The sequence below is a fragment of the Pelophylax lessonae genome, assembly GCF_965119305.1.
Source record: "Pelophylax lessonae genome assembly, chromosome: 1".
NCBI classification, from domain to species: Eukaryota; Metazoa; Chordata; class Amphibia; order Anura; family Ranidae; genus Pelophylax; species Pelophylax lessonae.
This window is the reverse complement of record NC_138768.1, coordinates 637,909,856-637,919,500: the sequence shown is the minus strand read 5'-3', so window position 1 is coordinate 637,919,500 and position 9,645 is coordinate 637,909,856. Positions and strand designations below refer to the sequence as shown.

The 9,645-nt window shown below is 43.7% G+C and overlaps 1 protein-coding gene across 2 annotated transcripts in view; it reads left to right on the top strand.

The window, feature by feature from the left end:
* Positions 1–484: 484 nt before the first annotated feature.
* SCLT1 (sodium channel and clathrin linker 1) overlaps positions 485–9,645 on the top strand; it is a 365,290-nt gene continuing 356,129 nt past the window's right edge. Inside the window, exon 1 of one of the 2 annotated variants that reach the window (XM_082270326.1) lies at positions 485–549. The gene's annotated coding sequence lies outside the window, so the exon portion shown is untranslated. Of the gene's footprint in view, positions 553–9,645 lie in introns of both variants that reach the window. The other variant, XM_082270327.1, reaches the window with a different exon arrangement.

Genomic DNA, 9,645 nt, shown 5'->3' with positions numbered 1-9,645 from the left:
CCCAGGGTAGCTCGGGTAAGGCTGGATGCAGTATAGTGTGGCTGCCTCTCTGGCAACATCCGGCTACGGAAAAGTCACAAGATCCCTTTCTATACTATCCCCGCCCCACCACCGGTGTAGCATGAAGATAAGCAATGCATTGCAAGCTGGGGAGGTGGGAACATATACAGACTGTGCATCACCTACAACTACTTTTATTGTAGATAAAAATCCAGTCAACAGAGTGTGACCTGACCGCCTCATACAAATGACTGAACCTTATCTGCTACTACCGCCCTTACATAGAACAGATTCACCGGCCAAGTAAACTCCTACACACTACCCGTAGCCGCGTCCGACCAATCACAGCTCTCTTGTGGCAGAGAGGCGTACACGTGAAGATATGTTCAGTCATTGGCGGTTTTGAAAGGGCCGTTTTTATTGGTTGATGCGAAGCAGGAAGTTTATGGTTACCATAGAAGCTTCATTCATCTTCCGGTGTCAGATTCTTGTCGGTTACACGGGGGACAACAGAGCAGAGAGACGGCTGACAGACATTACAGCTGATAGGTAGTATGTATGCTATTTACTCTGTTCATTTATAACGGCGTGTAGGCTTGTAACTGTGTACACATTGCTATATACAGCGGTATACTTCCCATGTATTCTGTCTCCTCACATATAGCCTGTAGTGTAATGGCTGAGATCTATCCAGTGTGACACCTCAGGCTGCACTCCTTGTTTTATAAATGGACCATGAAATAAATTGTGATGTGTGGAGGAAATACTTTACTGTTTGTTGAAGAGTGGATGGTGATATTTGCTCTCTTTCAGTAATTAGCCCCTTACTGATTGCCAAGGATAAGAGAATTGGAATTGGACCATGTTCATGTCACATTCAAAATATATACAGATGCTAAGATTTACACCCAGTATACAAGACACTGTACTGTGCACAGTCCATACATACAGAAGATATACAGATACTAAGATTTACACCCAGTATACAAGACACTGTACTGTGCACAGTCCATACATACAGAAGATATACAGATACTAAGATTTACACCCAGTATACAAGACACGGTACTGTGCAGAGTCCATACATACAGAATATATACAGATCCTAAGATTTACACCCAGTATACAAGACACGGTACTGTGCAGAGTCCATACATACAGAATATATACAGATACTAAGATTTACACCCAGTATACAAGACACGGTACTGTGCAGAGTCCATACATACAGAATATATACAGATACTAAGATTTACACCCAGTATACAAGACACGGTACTGTGCACAGTCCATACATACAGAATATATACAGATACTAAGATTTACACCCAGTATACAAAACACAATACTGTGCAGAGTCCATACATACAGAATATATACAGATACTAAGATTTACACCCAGTATACAAGACACTGTACTGTGCAGAGTCCATACATACAGAATATATACAGATACTAAGATTTACACCCTGTATATAAGACATGGTACTGTGCAGAGTCCATATATACAGATACTAAGATTTACACCCAGTATACAAGACACTGTACTGTGCAGAGTCCATACATACAGAATATATACAGATACTAAGATTTACACCCAGTATACAAGACATGGTACTGTGCAGAGTCCATACATACAGAATATATACAGATACTTAGATTTACACCCAGTATACAAGACCCGGTACTGTGCAGAGTCCATACATACAGAATATATACAGATACTAAGATTTACACCCAGTATACAAGACACGGTACTGTGCAGAGTCCATACATACAGAATATATACAGATACTTAGATTTACACCCAGTATACAAGACACGGTACTGTGCAGAGTCCATACATACAGAATATATACAGATACTAAGATTTACACCCAGTATACAAGACACGGTACTGTGCAGAGTCCATACATACAGAATATATACAGATACTAAGATTTACACCCAGTATACAAGACACGGTACTGTGCAGAGTCCATACATACAGAATATATACAGATACTAAGATTTACACCCAGTATACAAGACACGGTACTGTGCAGAGTCCATACATACAGAATATATACAGATACTAAGATTTACACCCAGTATACAAGACATGGTACTGTGCAGAGTCCATACATACAGAATATATACAGATACTAAGATTTACACCCAGTATACAAGACACGGTACTGTGCAGAGTCCATAAATACAGAATATATACAGATACTAAGATTTACACCCAGTATACAAGACACTGTACTGTGCAGAGTCCATACATACAGAATATATACAGATACTAAGATTTACACCCAGTATACAAGACCCGGTACTGTGCAGAGCCTATACATACAGAATATATACAGATACTAAGATTTACACCCAGTATACAAGACACGGTACTGTGCAGAGTCCATACATACAGAATATATACAGATCCTAAGATTTACACCCAGTATACAAGACACGGTACTGTGCAGAGTCCATACATACAGAATATATACAGATACTAAGATTTACACCCCATATACAAGACCCGGTACTGTGATACACTCATCAAAGTTAAAGCAAAAGGGGGGAGGGGGTGTTGTGCTCCTGCCTCCTCCTAAAGTGCAGTACCTGGCTGTTTAAAGGAGGGTACCATACTGCAACTCTTTTAAAAGTTCTCTATACTTGTGTGTGTATACATGTGTCTTTATGTATGTATACATATGTATGTATGTATGTACTGTATCTCAAAAAAGTGAGTACACCCCTCACATTTTTGTAAATATTTTATTATATCTTTTCATGGGACAACACTGAAGAAATGACACTTTGCTACAATGTACAGCTTGTATAACGGTGTAAGTCTGTGGGCGGCGCGCGCGCGCCGCCGGAGGCTCGCTCCCGCTGTATTCAGACACAGCGGGAGTCAGGCCAGGGGAGGAGAGGCGGTGATCACCGCCGCTCTTCCCTGATCATCGGAGATTGAGTGAGGAGTTTACACAAGCGGGCGGATCTCCTATGTGACAGGCAGGGACAGATTACAGGATTCAGCATAGCTGAACCTGCGATCTGTGCCTTCGTCACACAGTCCCCTCCCCCCACACACGTCAGTAAGCACCAGGCATACATTAACCCCTTAGATCAACAATAAAGTTAATCCCTTCCCCGCCAGTGTCATTATTACAGTAAGGGCTCTTTCACACGGGCGGTCCGATCAGATCCGCCTGTCAGTTTTTTAGGCGGATCTGATCGGATCCTCCATGCAGCTCTATGGGGCAGCGGGTGTCAGCGGAGGTCACCTCCGCTGACAACCGCTGCCATCCGCATCCGATCCTGTGCTGAAATCTGGACGGATGGAAACCCTATTTTTCCATCCGTTCAGTAATCGGAGCAGAGCGGATCTGATGAGAGCGGACAAGCGGTCCGCTCTCCTCCGATCCCCCATAGAGGGGCAGCGGGTGCTGAGACACCTCCCTCTCCGCTCTGCAAGCGGAGACGGAGCTGTCATCCGCCCGACTCAGTGGGGCGGACCGTGTGAAAGAAGCCTAACCGTGCATATTTATAGCACTGATTACTGTAGTAATGTCACTGGTACCCCCAAAAGTGTCAAAAATGTCAGTTAGGCATCCAATCTGTCCGCCGCAATGTCGCAGTCCCGCAAAAAAAAAACGCAGATCGCCACCATTACTAGTTAAAAAAAAAAAAAACAATAAAAATGACATAAATTTCCCGTAGTTAGTAGCTGCGATAACTTTTGCGCAAACCAATCAAAATACGCTTAATGCGATTTTTTTTTTTTTTTTTTTTGTACCAAAAATATGTAGCAGAAAACAAATTGGCCTAAAATGTTAAAAAATTTTGATTTTTAAATTTTTTTGGGGGGAATTTCATATAAAAAAAATGTGAAAAATATTGTTATTTTTTCAAAATTGTCGCTCTTTTTTTGTTTATAGCGCAAAAAGTAAAAATAGCAGAGGTGATCAAATACCACCAAAAGAAAGCTCAATTTGTGGGGAAAAAAAGGACATAAATTTAATTTGGGTACAGTGTCGCACGACCGTGCAATTGTCCGTTAAAATAACGCAGTGCCGTATCGCAAAATATGGCCTGGTCAGGAATGGGGTAAAATCTTAAAGCGGTTAAAAATACGCTCATTGAGAATTTTTTTGTCAAAGACTTGTAGCTAAATACATTTTGGCCTATATATATGACAAAAATTGAATATATTGGATATTTTTTAACTGTCAAAGTAGAAAAATATTGTTATTTTTTCAAAATTGTCGCTTTTTTTATTAATATCGCAAAAAATTAAAAGTGCAGAGGTGATCAAATACCACCAAAAGAAAGCTCTGTTTGTGGGAAAAAAAGGACGTAAATTTCGTTTGGGTACGGCATTGCATGACCGCGCAATTGTCAGTTAAAGTCACACAGTGCCAAGTTGCAAAAAGTGGCCTGGACGTAAAGCAGGAAAATCCTCTGGTCCTAAAGTGGTTAAAATAGCAAACATGTTAAACTTACCTGCTCTATGAAGTAATTTTGCACAAAGAAGCCCGAATCCTTCTATTCTCGGTTCCCTCTTTGGAGCTCCTGGCCTCTCCCTCCTGTTGAGTGCCCCCACAGTAACCAGCTTGCTATGGGGGCACAGAGTGGAGCTGCAGCTCCGTCTATCCATCTAGATGCAGAGCTGCTGTTTGGCCCTACCCCCTCTCTCTCCTGATTTGGTTAACTGAGTTTGATTGACAACAGTGGGAGCCAATGGCAATGCTGCTGTGTCTCAGCCAATCAGGAGAGAAAGACCAGGATGGCTGAGGCACTCGTGGACATCGCTGGATAGAGATGAGGCTTAGGTAAGTGTTGGGGGAGCTGGGGGTACTGCTGCACACAGAAAGCTTTTTGTCTTCATGCATAGAATGCGCAAAGATAAAAAATAAAAGACCTTTTGCCTTTACAACCACTTTAAACTTGTAAACAAAAAATGTCAGAAAAGGTTTAGCCTTCAAGTGGGTTATAGTGAATCTTTCAGTTCCCTGGCTTTCATGCTGATTCATTGGCTTCAATATGCTAAGTTGCTGGGCCATAACAAGTGTAGAGATAAGACATTTTTAAACCTAACACCATGCTTGTTCTAGGCCTGTGACCCAAAGGTATTTAATCCAGATACAGCCAGACAACTAGCATTTTCAGGAGATCGGCAGGGGCAGCCCCAATACTTTTCACATGACAGATTCCTTTTATCATGGTTTCCTATGGGACACATTCACATTTTTCAGCCGCTGCCTTTTTGGAAAGGGTCAGGGACTTTTTTTTTCCCACAGCAGATTGCGTTTTGCATGTAATAGACTTTAAAGGACCCACACCAAAAACACAAATGTTGCGTGTTTTTTAAATGCATTTTTTTTTCTCCTTAACAAACTGTGAATAACTGGTTGTTAGGAAGCAGGCGCCCACCTTGTCCTTAACAACCGATGAGTCATCAGCTGACAGCTAAATGCAAAAAAAAAGAACTGCTGGCAAAGAAAAAAGAAGAAAACGGTGTGTGGTACCCCGCCCCCCAATTCATACCAGGCCCTCAACATGGCCACATGCCCTCAACATGGGGGGGGTGCTTTGGGGCAGGGGGGATTGTGCCGCCCAACCCCCAAGCGCCTTGTCCCCATGGTAATGGGGACAGGGGCCTGTTCCCCACAACCCTGGCCGGTGGTTGTGGGGTTCTGCGGGCGGGGACTTATTGGAATCTGGAAGCCCCCTTTAACAGTAGGTTAGTACCCATACTCATTCTCAAAAAAAAGTGTCAAAAATAAGTAAAAACACAGAGACAGCTTTTGACAATTCCTTTGTTAAAAAGAAATAATGTTCCCCAAAGTAAATCCATAGTCAAACACGACGCCCGCCAACGCAAAAAAAAAGGGCCGCTTCTGCAGAAGCCTCCTGCCGTCTGACAACTCCGCCATTTTACAGTTCTTAAAAAACTAAGAAACGGGGCCACCCTTGACATCATTGACCCAGCGTGCCCCTGACTGACGACGGTGACCCGGTGATCCTGCCCCATAGTTATTTAAGTACTGTCAGAGAGGAGCTATCAGATGACGGGAATGAGCCTTTTTTTTTTTTTTTTTTTTGGGGGTCAGCGGTGTTGGTGGGCGGCGTGATTGACGATGGATCTACACCATCGTCAATGGTGTAGATCGTCAATGGGGCCATTTTTTTATTTTTATTTTTTAAATAAAGGACTTGTCAAAAACTGCCTACTGTCATTTTTACACTACACCTTATTTTTTTGGGTGAATACCCCATACTCATTCACATGGGGGGTTGCAGGATCTGGGGGAGCTTCCAGATTCCAATAAGCCCCCTGCCCGCAGACCCCCACAACCACTAGCCAAGGTTGTGGGGAAGAGGCCCATGTCCCCATCAACATGGGTACAAGGAGCTAGGAGGGGAATGTGGCCTGGTTTTCTTTGGGGGGGGGGGGGCTCGCTCACCCCCCCCCCCTTCCTTGCCTGCCGGGCTGCATTCTCGGACAAGGGTCTGCTGACTCATCCAGTTGTTAAGGATGCGGCAGCTGTCCACTCCTTAACAACCATCTTGTCACAGTTTGCTAATGAGAAAAAAAACAAAAACATGAAAACCATATGCAAAAACACAAAACGCTCCGGAAAACCACTGCAACTGCATAGATGTTAACCTAATCTGAAAGTATAAACTTTTTTTCTTAGTTTTGGATAGAGCGGAGAGGGATTACAACACCTGTCAGTTTTTATTGCCCCTCTATTTGTTCTGTTTACCATTATCATCAGGAGCAGCCGTCCATTGGGGACGCAGGGGTGCCGCCCCCCCCTATCCCTGCGCCCGGCCCCCTAATCTACATGCAGGGCGCCGGACGCATGAATTCCAACGGGGATTTCTTTTTTTTAAGCACGTGATTCGAGCCAGAGGCTCTAAATGGCTTTAAAAAAGTTCGTTAATGAATATTCGCTATTATCACACTGACTCTCCTCCCAGCCAATCAGGAAGCGGGTCGTGAGACCCCTTTCCTGATTGGCTAAATAATAGACGTCATTTTACTGGCCATTGGCCAGGAAGAGGGAGGGGACATACAGCCGAGGAGACTCACAGCTGCGCTCGGAGAAGGAGCAGATAAGGATGCTGGCTGTCCGGATGGGCAGCCAGCCACCCGTCCCGGGAGGGGGTGGTAAAGCAGATTGCCGGCCGGTCGGCAGTCCTGCGGGGGCTGGGGGGGGGGTATTGGTTTTGTTGCAAAATGTTGAAAGTGCAGGCTTTAGCAGTCCAAGCACAATAAATAGCTCATTGAAACTTTGAGCCTCGGTCTTAAGGAATATGGGGGTGGTGCTGGTATGCCATTTCTGCCACATTGCACTACCCCTCGTTGATTGGATTTCAAAAATTAAAACGCTGGAACTTTTTTTTTTTTTTTTCATCATGGAAAGATTTCAGTAGAATCAGGAATAATGGCTTCCTACCATGTAGTGCCCTTTAAACACTTTGCCATTGGTATTTATGTATTCTATTACTGCATTGGTACATATATTTTATGACCTACCATGACAGTAATACTGGTATTTTATTTCATGGACACCTTTGGAACTTCTGTGGCATTGATCTTGGAATTTATGAAAGCCTTGGGTATTATTGGTTTATGAACCTTCTGGGCCTTTAATTATTAGTATGGGTAGCTGAAGTAGTAATAATATTGTTATCCCCTTTTAAGAGTCACTGAGGCATTGGTAGAGTATATTATGTTTCTAGCCAATATAGCACCGGTGTTTGAAGGAAGCCGCTGATAACTGAGAATATTGATGGGCAGCTGCAGGTTGGAGCAGAGAAAGCCCTTCATCCCACTTGTCATAAATATAGGAAACAATGATACGCATATTGGAACTTTTTAGAAAACACAGCATCTTACAGCAAGTGGCCAGTGGCAAAATTATTGTTCCTGTTATGCTTAGTCCTAGAATTCCAGCTTGTCAGAAGCAGATTGCTTAGATGCATGGTAATACAAATTATTTTGACAATAGCTGATGTCAATTTATAGACTACTTTTCACTAAAACCAGACTTGTAACACTAAAGCTGGCCATACAGATCATACAATCCGATTGTACAGTTTCCTTTGGCTTTACCAAAACTTTTTAATATGAACACAAACCTAAACCATAAATAACTATTAACAATTATTTAACAAAAAAAAAAAACAAATCAAGCAGGCCTTTGCACTACATAGTTTGTGGTAGACCTCAAGGAGATTGTATCGTCCGCTTAAAGCCCTGTACACACGGGCCGAATATCGGCCAAAATCAGTAGTAGAAAATCACTAGTAGAAAATGGCCAACTTTCGGCCCGTCTGTACAACTAAGTGTCCAACAAAGGCCTATCTCACGACCGACTTCTGTCGAATGAGCATGCTGGAAAACCAGCAGCTGATTGGCATCCAATCAGCATTTGCAGCGAATGGCTTTGAGCGCTGACCGCTGTCTTCTGGCAGGAGAGATCGCTGTACTAACATTGCATACATTACAGCCTACTGGATCGAGCGAAAAAAAAGAAAAGAAAAATGTAATGTGTGCACCAGGCTTAAGGGTCACCATTTACATTACAATCTGAGCATACAGGCTTTGTATAATCAAACTTATGTAGAACCCTCCTAGACAGGTGCTAGATAAAAGCATTTGTTTTGCTCCATCTGCTTATCAGGGGACCCTGATCTTTAGTTAGGCCTGCTCATTGTGCTCAGTGTGTATTCATCTGGTCTGAGGGAGTGTCCCCACTGCATCCAATAGGGAGGCCTGTTGGACAGTGGAGGAAACCTGGCCAATGATACACAGGATTTTGTAGTGGTCCTAGTGGGAGGGCACCACCGCAGTGCATCCTGGGATTGACCATAAAAGCCGAAAACACATGAGGCAGGGTGTCTTTGGGTGGGAAGCCGGGTCTCAGGAGGAGGGTGACGGCCGTCTCTCCTGTCAGAGAGGAAGGTGGTCACAGGCAGTCGGCCTAGTGAGCCAAGTGTGGAGCTGAGCCAGAGAAGTCTTGAGGAAACTGACAGTGGAGCTGAAGGCAGAGCTACCTGGAAAAAACTGTGTCCGTGAGTACCAGGGGGGTTGCCAGGGGTCTGCCCAGGAAGGGGACCACTCCAGTGAGGTCAGTGGACAGAAGGTCAACACACACAGTTAGCAAGAAGTTAGACCCTGCCAAGTTAGACCCTGAAGAGCAATCTACCGCATAGTTCGCCTTTCAACATTTCACCTCAGTGGCAGGGTGAAGCAGCGGCCTTGCCGCATTCAATAAAGATAGAAGTCCACAAGATTGTGCATAGTTATCAAGTTGGAGTTTCCCACTCATCCCTTCTCCCATCCAAGTTCAAATAAAATACAAAAAAAACATATCCCTTGGACTGTTTACTGACTGAGCCAAGGACTTAAAGTGCTGGGAATTTACAAGCTGTTGCTAAGGGTAACCCAGGGGAATCCGTTCTCAGCAGCTCCCAAGGGGGCAGTGCTACACTTAGATTCACCAAAATGTAATCTAAGGACCTACCTAACCTATCCAATCAGGTAGGTCATTGCATGACAAAATGGTTGTTAGAGCTAACAGCGATTCTACAATCTATTATAATGTGTGGTGAGTTTAAGGCCCTTTTTCACACCTTTTTCAG